Source organism: Cajanus cajan, chromosome 8, assembly GCF_000230855.2.
Source record: "Cajanus cajan strain Asha chromosome 8, NIPB_CcT2T_4, whole genome shotgun sequence".
NCBI lineage: Eukaryota > Viridiplantae > Streptophyta > Magnoliopsida > Fabales > Fabaceae > Cajanus > Cajanus cajan.
The window spans coordinates 52,273,724-52,286,643 of NC_138524.1; the positions used below are offsets into that span (position 1 = coordinate 52,273,724).

A 12,920-nucleotide genomic window follows, 5' to 3' on the forward strand; every position below is an offset into this window, starting at 1 on the left:
AATGCATAAAGTGATGTATCAACGTATTATAGTGTATCTCAACTTTTTATATTATAAATAGATGTTACACATGAATTATCACAAAACTAAGAACTTATGATTTAATAGGTGAAAGTAACCATAGCTCCTAATGAGAGAGTCTTGGACTTTTTTTCATGATAGATAGCATGTGAGTCATGAGTTTGATTTATGATAATAAGTTGATAATCCGAATGAAATCTTAAGTTCTTTTGAATATATGAATCTTAATCCTAGCACATTTGTTTATTTAGTCAAATTTGTTTAGTTTAACAAATCTCCTGCACATAATTGTTGTATCAAAACACAAATATTAAGAATTAATCCCCTACACATGTGTTTACTTAGACAAATTTGTGTAATTTACCAAGTGATATTGGATACTTTCAAGCACAATTGACATCCTCTTGCAAATTCTATTGCTTCATATATGTAAAAGGTTATAAAAACATATTAGCATTTCTACTTCCTTTTCTGCAAATTTTATTGCTTCAGGACATGTAAGGGATAATAAAAACATATTCAACATTAATTTCTACTTCTTTTCCTATAACTCCAACTTACAAAAATATAAGGTGTCAATAGATATGAGTTAGCTATTATAATTTTATTATTAGCATTATTTTTCCCTATTGATGCAGTTTTATATTTCATTTATGAAACTATGAAATTCTCATAGTGATATAGGGTACCTTAGTTTTGTGATTGATATGCTGCCAAAAGTTGTTTCGGATTATATGCATAATTCTTTATGTTACATAATTTATATTACATATTGTAATTTACAAGGGGATACTATTAATACAAAGTAACAAATGCACTACACAGTTACCAGAATCACAACGATACATAAGCATGTAAAACAATATATTAATTAGTAATATATTATAGGGATGTATATGATCCATTAAAACTAGAGGCAAATTGTCAAATCATAGATTATCATTAACTATTGTATATGTTAGATCTAATTAAAATTTAAATTGATTTTAATTTTATTTATCTTTTCATAGTTTTATTGTGATGATAAATACATTTTATTCTTTTTATAGATAAAATATCATTTATTTATTTAATTCATGTACATCAATTTTTAATTAATATATTATTTGTATACAAATATAAATTAAAGCATATTTTTGTTCTCTTGGTTTAACTAAAAAAAAATCTCAATTTACTTCACTTGCTTTAACTAAGTGTTTCACATCAGGTAATCATGAATTTTTTTCAAAATTACTTATCTAATTCCTTGTTCATAAATTTTAAATTACTTATCTAATTTTTATTTTTATATATGTCTTTTATAAAATTAATTTATTTATCTAATTTTTCTTCTTCTTGAACTTAGTTGGATGGATGTATAGTAATGGATAAATCATGAATTAATATGCCACATAAAATACAATAAAATATTTAAAACCGCTAAAAAATATAAATAAGTCAAACAAAAATGCAATTTTGTGATGGTTTCAAATCGCCAAAAACTTCCAAAATAACCATCACAAATCACACATTTTTTTTTGTAGTGAATTGAGTATTACATACTCATTCGTACTCATATTCAATTAAACTGAATATTTCCTATCAAAATTGGAATGAGTTCAAAATTACCCATAAATAAGAATTTACTTTTTATCCTTATAAGTAAACATGATAATTGCTACGATATAATAATATCAATAAATACAAATATTTCAATCTCTATAATTACGTATCTGATTTCCTTCATGACATAAATATTTAAGATAATTAAATTTAAAAAAATTGCAACTTGTTCCTTCCTGAGGTAGAGATATAAGGAATTAAGTGGGAAAACCATGGTTTCTTGGATGTTGATAATCTTTAAATTAAAACCTTGTGAGATAAATTTTCATATGATATTTATTTATTTATTTGATAAAATTTAGGAACTTCAGTTAAGAAAAATAATTAAAATAAGTTAATTAAAAACTTTGGTAGATTACAAATTTAGAAAATGTTAAAAGCATGAGATCCTAGTAAATTTTTTCAGATATATGAAAGATTATATTATATTATTATATTAGTGAAAATGGAATTTGGTTTTAATTTTTTAAGGAAGGTCTCAAGTACAAATATCAAGTACAAATATGTAGATAAAAAAAATATAATTGGAAGGTGATATTCTACTAAAACTAATCAAGGTTAAATATATTTTTAATTTTTTAAATTTAGAATAAATTTATTTGTAATCTTCCTTTAAATTTAAAATTATTATTTTTAGTCTTTATAATTTTTTAAAGTCTTATTATAATTTCCTAAATCACAAATAATATATCTAAAAATAACCATTTGAAATAGTTAATACTATCAATGATGTTTAATGTAATATTTTTATTAATAAAAATATTAGTAGGTAGTAAATTTTATGTGACAATATTAAATATTTTTTAACAAAATTGGAATAAAAAACTAATATTTTAGAATTCAAGAAAAGGGTCGGAGAAAAAAAACAGTAATCCTTCTAAGTTCTGCACTCGAGGTTGAAAAAAATAACAGTGCTACCAAAATTGAGGATTTTGAGAGCTAGAGCTAGTCATATGCATATATTTGAGAATCGTCGATTTAATTAAATGATAGAACAAGGATTTCAATAATATTGAAAGTATATTAAATTCATATAATATTTTTCTCATGTAAAAGTTAAGACGAAAAGGAATGAAAACTATTTACAAATAGCAGTAAATTCAATCCAGTTTTAACTGGATTTTAACTTTGATTCTTTGGATAAATGACATCCAACATAATATCTTTAAAATGTTTCTAAGAACTAAAATAAAATTATTTATTTTCAATAGAAAAATTCTTTAAAATATTTTTAAACTATATCAAAGTACATTTTAGCTTGAAGTTTCGACTCTTATATATTGCAACAAATTAAATATTTTTTTATACATAATTAACACAATATGTAACTCTTCAATTAGAAATAAAATTTATGAATTAAAACTACTTTTATATATATATATATATATATATATATATATATATAAGAATATTCATTTATTTAAAGAATAAGTTTACTTTAATTTAATGTATTAAATAAAATTTATGAATTAAAACCAGGAATAAGTTTACTTTGATTTAATACATTAAATAAAATTTATGAATTAAAACCATTTATATATATATATATATATATATATATATATATATTTATATATATAAGAAGACTCATTTATTTAAAGAATAAGTTTACTTTAATTTAATACATTAAATAACTTATATTTTTCATTAAATTTCAATGATCAAATTTTTAAATTAAATTTTTTTAATGTATAGATTAAGTTTGTAAATTTTAAAAAGATTTAAAAATTATTTAATACTTCATTAAATTTAAATCATAAAATTATTTTATAGGATTATTTAAATTAATAAAATAAAATATTAAATAATTTTTAAATTTTTAAAAAATTTGTAAATCTGATTAATATATTAAAAACTATAAATTCAATAGAGTAAATTTAAAAAAACTTACTTCTAAACTTATTTTTAGAATAAATAGTTCCTCATATATATATATATATATATATATATAAAGTCTTGTATTATGAAAAGAAGAATTATCTATCGAAAGTATAAACAATACGAAGAAAAACAATTAATTATCGATTGAACAATGATGTCTCGTACGTAAAACATTAAAAACAGAATTTTTGTGAGAAGTATTCTATCCATTATGAATAACTCACGAACGACTACAACAACCATGAAGCAAATAAAACTTTATAAAACAATAATTTAGTAATTCCCTAGATCCACCACATATATAGCACAAGAAACTCTAGAAACTTAAACATGATAATAACTCACCAATACTCATCATAATCAGAATCAGAATCAGTGTCGTAAACAACATCTTGAATGTGAGCAATCTTTGCATGGTCTTGGCCTTCTGGTGAGCCGCAAGACTGTTTGAGCAATGGACTGCCTGAAATTCTGAGATGTGAAATGGATTCGGGTAGACCATTGTCTGGTAAGCATTGGATGTTGGGGCAGTCTCGAAGAACCAGTTTCTGGAGAGAGGAAAGTTGGCGGAGACCCTTTGGTAAGCATTGCAAGTTGGAACAATCTCCAACAATCAATTTCTTGAGAGAAGAGAGTTGGCAGAGATCCTCTGGTAAGCAATGGAGGCTTTTGCAGTTTATTAGAACTATTTTCTCAAGAGATGAGAGGTGGAAGAGACCCTTGTAGTCTACATTTTTAAGATTTTGAAAAGAAGTAATATATAGTGTCTTTAAACAAAGGAGTTGCTTTGGCAAATGCCTTTTCAGCTCGGGACAATCACTTATAGAAAGATTTTGAAGGCGTGGAAAAGCACCCGTCACATCTTCACATTCCCATTTTTCCAAGTTCTTCATACTGTAGATACACAATGATTCTAGAGATGGAAATGAAGAAGATTTACTCCCATAAAAATCAACATCAATACTCACTATCTTATCAAGCCTATTAATTTGCAAGAACTTGAGAAATGACAAACGTCCAAGGGGAGGCAAACGTTGGCAGAATTTACAACCTTGCAACCTTAAAGGAGACTACGTTCGATAATGAATTATCGAATAACCAACTTGGAAATTGTGTACCTCTATACCCCTTAATTAACAATTGCTCCAAGTGTTTTGGCGGTTTTAGATTATCAATTATAATCGCATCCTCTTTCCTTGGATCATCAAGGATCAATTTTTGGTCCCATACTAAATCTATTTCAACAAGCTGTGTTTTATTTGTCAAATCCAGAGCTAATGCCTCTGACGGGTTCTGAATATTTTGTAGATTCCTAATTTGCAGTCTTCCATGGAGATTGAGTTCTCCTAATTGTTGAATAGTGAACCCTTTACTTTCTCCAACACAAAATGAACTCATTAATATTTGAAGGTTTTTCAATTGTCCCAAACGTGTTGGCACTTCTCTCAAGTGAGTGAAAATCAATTCAAGGCGATGCAACTTGATGAGTTTATGAAAACTTGAGGGAAGCTTCTTCAAATATTTACAATTGTTCAACTTTAATATTTGCAAGTTAGAGAGTGAGCACGTTGATTCAGGTAGCTCTTTTATGTCAGTACAGGAAAGGTCTAAGGAACAGAGATGCATAAGATTGCCAACAGAGTCTGGCACCTCTGATAGGACATAATGAGACAAAGATAAGAAACGTAAGAACTTCAACTTGGAGAACAACTCATGTAACGACATCTTGCAATCCCAAACATGAAAAGGTGTTGGCATAAATGTACGTAACCTTTCAATATCATGTAAAGTTTCGTACCCATCAAAACATTGAAATGACAAATGACGAGTTGTTTTTGGTATACTTTTTCCATGATCAACTTCTAACCTGAAACAAATGTCCTTGGAAACATATGTTGCCAAATCATTTAGAAGGTCATGCATGACAAAACGCTTTTTGTTTTCACTTGATTGTTGAAAGAACGACCTAGATAATAGATCATTGAAATATTGTTCACCAATTTCTTCTGGACTTTTACTTTGTTGAGAACATTCTAGAAATTTTTGAGTCATCCAAACCTCAATTAAAAACTCCTTGTTAAACAAATAATCTTTTGGAAATAAAGAACAGTAAGCAAAACATCTTTTGAGATGGGAAGGAAGGTGGTGATAACTCAGTGCTAAAGCAGGCACAATATCACTATTCTCCAATTCCCATATATCGCTTTGCAATACGTTTTTCCATTCCAAAACAGGCTTGTTGTGTAATAAACTTCCCATTGTTTTTAAGGCAAGAGGAAGTCCATTACATTTTTCAACTATCTTCATGCCAATCTCCTTGAAGTCTGGACTTGGGGAAGGATTAGCATTTTGGAATGCATGTTTCTCGAACAACTGCCAATAATAATCTTCTTGTAATTGTGTCAAGAGGTGTTCTTTTGACCTTATGATAGAAGCAACATTCTTGCTACGTGTTGTAACAAGGATCCTACTTTCCTGAGCCCCACAATCAATTAGAGGAGTATGCACAGCTTCCCATTTATCTCTCTTTTCATTCCAAACGTCATCTAAAACAAGGAGAAATTTCTTTCCAGACAATTTTTCTTTCAATCTTTCTTGAACCATTTGTAAGTCTCTACTATCATCAGTTGATTTAGTGATTGCCTCTAGAATTGTTCTTGTTACCTTAAAAACATCAAAATCATCCGAGACACAGACCCAAGCTTTGATATCAAATTTACCCTCTAGCATTGGGTCATTGTATGCATGTTGGGCAAGTGTGGTCTTACCCACCCCTCCCATGCCCACAATAGAAAGTATTGATAACTTGTTATGATTGTCTGTGTCAGATGTGAGCCAACTAAAGATGATTTTTTTGTCATCATCTCTACCATAAATAACACTTTCAATGATGAAAGATGTTGATGGCAGTTTTTGTGACACACAACTAGGCTCTTTGGAGCCTAGTTTGGGTTTCAAACCTAGATGAGTGCCTTCATTAGCAAGCTCATCTAAGTCATCAAGGATTTGTGTCATCCTGGTTTCAATTTCATTTTCATTATTGAACAAACTGACAGGAGATATAGAGAAATTGAAATTCCACACCTTGTCTTCAATGCTTTGAGCCTGAGATTCAGCTTCCACTTGGCGTTTGGAGAGTTCATAAATTTCATCCAGCAAATCCTCAGCTTCAAACACAGCATCTTTGACATCAAGAAGCCATGCTCTCACACGTTGATCTCTGAACTGTTGTAGTTCTGCATCATCAGCAAGAGCATCGATGGATCGCAGCTTTCTCTTCAACTTCTTCAAAAGGTTCTCATCAAGTTTTTTTTTACGAAAGAAATCCAAAACTTGAGGAGAAGCAAGTCTGTCAAATGCAACCTGAAGGAAAGCAGAAAGAAAAGCACCACCAACCAATGTTGCTGCCATGTATGGTAAGAATTAAGAAAATGAGTAATTAATTTGAAGAACAAGTTATGTGAATGACTATAACAATGCATTGCAGTGTTAATATACTGATGAAATGAGTTATTGATGACTTGACTTTAAGTCAATAAGTCAATAAAGTTACCCATATTACAATATTTTAATAAATATTATGGGAAAAGGAAAAACAAATGTGAAAAGAAAAAGAAATAACACTGCAGCATGCCAAAATCAGAAATAACTGTAAAATAATATTATCATAGTATAAAATGAATAAAACTGATAAATATTTTAAAAATTATAAATTACATTTGTAAAATAAGAAATGATACTAAATAAATTTATTAAATTTTGGCCATGAATAATAGTTATTATTATATTAAAATAAAAAAGTAAACATATTTTACTAAAATAGACAATATTGCCATTTTATTATTGGTTACAATGATTTTTTTTTTGTTAACAACCACTGTATTATTACTCATTAGCACAATTTGGGAATAAAGATTTTTAAACAATAATATTTTTAAAAATTTCTCAAAATATTGAAAAAATAAAAATTATTTATCTAAATTCAACCATAAGAATGACAAGACAGATAGTGATCCCTTTTATCATTTTATATATTATAAAAGTATTCATTTATCTGATATCAATCAAATAAAATATATATATATATATATATATATATATATATATATATATATATATATATATGAATGAATGTTTATGAGTATTTATATATAAATTAATATTTACATGAAAATATTATTTACATGAAAGCGTGAAAGTGAAACTACCAAGAACTTGCGTCTACCATCTACTATCAATAAACAAAGTAGACTTGACTTTGAGTCTAACATTTTATAGTTTTGTATTTCATAATATAAATAAAAAATAATCTATCATTATAGTAGGCTTACTGTTTATACACATACTTTATCTTCCATCCACTTTCTGTCTCATTTTTCTATATTTCACACTTTATCATATCTATTATCACATCAATTAATTATTTTTTTTCTTTCTAATTTTATCTTCTATTTAACCATTTTCTACTATATCTATTAATAAGAAAAAATGATTGAGCCTCGAAATACATCCGTCAAAATTCATTCCGAAAGATTAATATAATAATTTGAATTATAAAATATTAAATTAAATAAGTATTTTACAATAAATTTATTTAAAAATATTAATATTTTAATATTCAAAACGTTTAGAATACATTTTCGGGCTGTATATTATTGCTCATTAACAAGTCTTAATAAATATTACAATATTTTAATAAATATTATGGGAAAAGGAAAAACAAATGTGAAAAGAAAAAGAAATAACACTACAGCATGCCAAAATCAGAAATAACTGTAAAATAATATTATCATAGCATAAAATGAATAAAACTGATACATATTTTAAAAATTATAAATAACATTTGTAAAATAAGAAATGATACTAAATAAATTTATTAAATTTCGGCCATGAATAATAGTTATTATTATATTAGAATAAAAAAATTAAACATATTTTACTAAAATAGACAATATTGCCATTTTATTATTGGTTATAATGATTTTTTTTATTGTGTAACGAGCACAATTTGGGAATAAAAATTTTTAAACAATAGCATTTTTAAAAAATTTTCAAAATATTAAAAAAATAAAAAATTATTTATCTAAATTCAACCATAAGAATGACAATGAAACATGGGACAGATAATAATCCCTTTTATCATTCTATATATTCATTTATCTGATATCAATCAAATAAATAAATAAATAAATATATATATATATATATATATGAATGAGTATTTATGAATATTTATATATAAATTAATATTTTTTAAATATAAAGTTTAAATAAGATCAAAATAAAATAAAATTAAAATTAATAATTTTAAAATATATATTTATAATAAAAACTAATTTGAAATATATGTGTACTAAAAAATAGTTATTACATATATATTGGTAATAAAATAAATTAGAAAAATTTAGGTTAAAAACTAATTTTAGTCCCTTATAATAATTGTTTGTTTCAATTTAATCTCAATTTTATTTTTTGTCTCAATTTAGTCTCTAATAAGTTAATTAGTTGCAATGTCGGACTTCCATCCAAATTATTTAAACAGAGTTAACTATTGATCACGTGGAAGCTACGTAGATGCCACGTGGATGTCAAATTTTGTCATGCATCTGGAACCAGAATGACCCATTTTGAAACTGGAAGAGTCGTTCCGATTGCACTCATGATGTGTAAATTTTGCATCTGGAACGACCCATTCCAGATACATTATTTAACACCAATGCGTGCATCAGAATGGGCCGTTCTAAAACCAGAATAGGCCGTTCTGAAACCAGAACAGGTCGTTCTAGATTCCAAATGAACCGTTCTAGATTCAGAACGGGCCGTTCCAGAACGCCAAACAACATAATGCACCAGTGTGGTTCAAAAATCGAAAGCAAACCATTTACACACACAATTTTTTTTATCTAAAAAATGATATATTTTAAAAAATAAAAATTATATTCTAATATATATATATATATATATATATACTTATTTATTTATTTAAATTATCGTATGTATAAAATATAATTTTCGAGGAATTATTCATTTATCTTATATTTGTCAAACTTTTGTACTTTCTATATATTGTTTATGTTGATAAAAAAAAATTAAAATTGTAAAAATTTATATCACATTAAAAACATCTTTATGTGATAAATAAATTAAACTTAATTTTTATTGTAACGTAGCAAGTTGTTTTAGAAAGTCCAATATAGGTGATTTAGTAGCCCAGAACGGGCCGTTCCCAATCTGGAACGGGTCGTTCCAGGCTATTAAATTTACCAATAATTCGTGGTTGAGAACGGGCCGTTCTGGAGGGAGAACGGGCCGTTCCAAATTCTAGAACGAGTCCTTCTGGTTGGAGTACGGGGCGTTCTAGATGCAGAACAGGCCGTTCTGGATGAGTACCAGAACGGGCCGTTCTGATTTCAAAACGGGTCGTTCTGCAGGTGGGTTTTGCACATGATGAAGGAGTACAGAACGGGCCGTTCCGAATTTGGTACAGGTCGTTCTGGCCATTCCGGAATGTCTATAAATAGGAGTTGTGGGCCTTGAGGAGAATGTGAGTTTTTAGAGAGAAGTTTTAGAGAGAAGGTCTCTGGGTCTGTGAGCTCCTTTCTCTCCCAAATTTCTCTGTATGATTCCTTTTCTTCTCTAGACCACTAATGCCTTCTGTCATTTCTTGAAATTCATATTAGAAAGCTTGATTTGGGTGGATAGAAGTTCTAAGTTGAGCCTCGAAGGAAAATTCTACTTTTGTTCAGTTTTTGGCTATTTGAGCCAATCTTCAGGTGAGGGAAGCTAGAATGTAGGTTGTTTAATTTCAGGAGAGTTAGGGAAGCTTTATGTGTGGTGTTCTTTTGTTGAAATAGTTGAGTTGTTGAGTGCTTAAGTTGATTTATGCTGTTTATATAAGTTGACATGATAGATTAATTTTAATATGTTGTATATTGCTGAAGTTGTTTATAAAGTTATTAAGTTACATTAAGTTGATATTGAAATGACTATAATTGTTTAATTAAGTTGTTTGCATGTTGTAAGTTGTCTATTGTTGTTAAGATGTATATTGCTGTAAAGTTGTATGTTGTTTAAGTTGTTAAACTTATTAAGCTGTAATGATGAGTTGTTGATCATTAGGACTAGGGGAGATGTTTTCGAAGTTGCTCATCCCATTTTGTGGATTGAGATAGTTGTGGTGCTCTGAGAGCCCAATTTTTTGAAAAACCCTCCTTGGGAAGTTGTCCTTTGGAGTGGACGTTGTATTGTTCTCCTCTAGGACTTAGTTGATCCCGTGTGTGGGTGTTAAGTCTCAATTTTACCTCTTTTTGGATGAGACTTATTAGACAAATTCCACTCATCCTATGAACCATTGCAATATAATTGTTCTCTTTTTGGTTCATTTTGTGTGCAGATATAAATAACCCATATTTACCTCAATACCTTAATATACCTCATTTTTTGTGTAGGTATTGAGCTAGAGAATTGAGGATTGAAGACTCTTAGGATTGGAAATATAAGAAGCTGAGGAGCAGAGCAGGGTGGCTGCGCCGGGCGCAAGATGATCTGCGCCGGGCTTGAGCGAAACAGAGCATCTCACATCTGGAAGCAATTGCGCCGGGCGTAATTGATAATTACGCCGGGCGTGACGCTTGGCAGAGACTCAAGAGAAGAATATGCGCCGGGCGCTGAGACTTACGCGCCGGGCGCGAAACCCTAATCTGACCTCCCAGGCTCGCATTTAAGGAGAACTTCGAGGGTTTTTCCCTCATTCTCACATGGGGCGACTCTAGGAGCTGCGAAAGGGATTCCCAGGGCTTGGGATCGTCCGTGTGCGGATCTTTCCTTCGGTTCTTCACTTCCTCTTCCATCTCTATTTTGTTTTTACCCTCTTTGTTGAGTGGTTTCACCCATTTTGTGGGGTTAGATGTAACCAACGTACTCTATTGTAATCTTTACGATTTTAATGATATATATATATGTTGTTTTATTCTTTGTTGTGTTTGTTTCTATTCTTAATGCTTGCTTTGGACTGATCACCCTTTGCATGATTTAAGGTTCCATGGGTATTGGAAAATAACCTGTGAAACTAGTTCTGAAACATATGCCTAGTGGTGATTGTATCTAGGGATAGAGCTTGACCCATCAGTAGTCTTAAACCCTAGCCCGTAATGCGGGTGTAGATATTGGGTACTCAAGGGATTGATATTCAATATCCGCACCTAGGCTCTTTCTCTAAGGGATTAGGTTTGAGTAAACTCATGGGTTGACTAAGCAATGAATTCAACAAGAGATTAAGGATACGTTAGTGTTATGTTTGGTGAAATCTGACCCCACAATCTCACAAAACCATAAAATCATTTCTACCCTTTCCACTCACAAACCAATATTTATTTACAGCTTTCATTCCAATAGTCTTAACCTTGAATTCACATGACAAAATATTGAAATTGGAATTATTCTTTAATCACGAATAGTCAATAAATGCTTATATTACCTTCTAATCCCTGTGGATACGATATTTTTACTACTTGAACGGCCGGTATACTTGCCGTGTTTGAGACCGTTGATAGAATTAAACGAATTTACAAATATTAACAAAAGTGTTTCAACGGAAATCTCAACAAGTTTTTGGCGCCGTTGCTGGGGATTAGAATGGCGATTTAGTATTTATAGCTATTTGTGATTTAATCCTTTTTCTTTGTTTTTGTTATTCTTTGTTGAGCAATGAAGTGTTGGAACTAACTTGTGTACTCTAGTCTTCAGCCTTCTCTTGTGTGCAAGGTACTATTATGAGCTGAATTGACCAATCCCTCTGAGCATTGTTGAGCAATCATGAGGTTGACCACGGGGCAAAAAGGAACAAGAGCAACAAGAGGAGAAGGAGAATCAGAGCATTTCAAGTTGGTCACTGTCAGGCTCGGGACAGTAAACAAGCGCTTCCTGGGAGGCAACCCAGAGATCTGACTTTATTTACGTGTTTATCGTTTCGTTCGTGTTTTAGATTTCAGTGCCAATGTTTGTCATGCATAGTTGTTTTGTGTTACGTGTTGTTCTGTGCCATATATGTTGTTTTGTATTATGTGTTGTGTTTTGTGGTATATGTTGTTTTGTGTTATATGTTGTTGTGTTATGTGTGTTTGTGTTAATTGTTAAGTGTTTGAATCATGTTTGAATAAGTAAATATAGGGTATATTTTGTTTGGAGTGTGAAGAACTGAGGTAACTCTGTTTCCTGGTGTGTTCAAGGCCTCCTTTCAACGAAAATTTAGGCAAAACTGACCATATCAGAGTCACGCGCCCGGCGCTCCTTACCTCGCGCCCAGCGCAAGACTCGAATTGTGGTCTCTGGAACCCACCACGCCGGGCGCGCTTAACGTAAGCCCGGCGCGATATCAGAGTTGAAACCTATGTGCTTTTTACTGATAGCAAGCCCGG

At 29.8% G+C, this 12,920-nt stretch overlaps 1 pseudogene; it reads right to left on the reverse strand.

Moving 5' to 3' along the window:
• Positions 1 to 3,845: 3,845 nt before the first annotated feature.
• Positions 3,846 to 7,049, reverse strand: LOC145950526 (putative disease resistance RPP13-like protein 1; annotated as a pseudogene).
• Between the last annotated feature and the right edge of the window lie 5,871 nt (positions 7,050 to 12,920).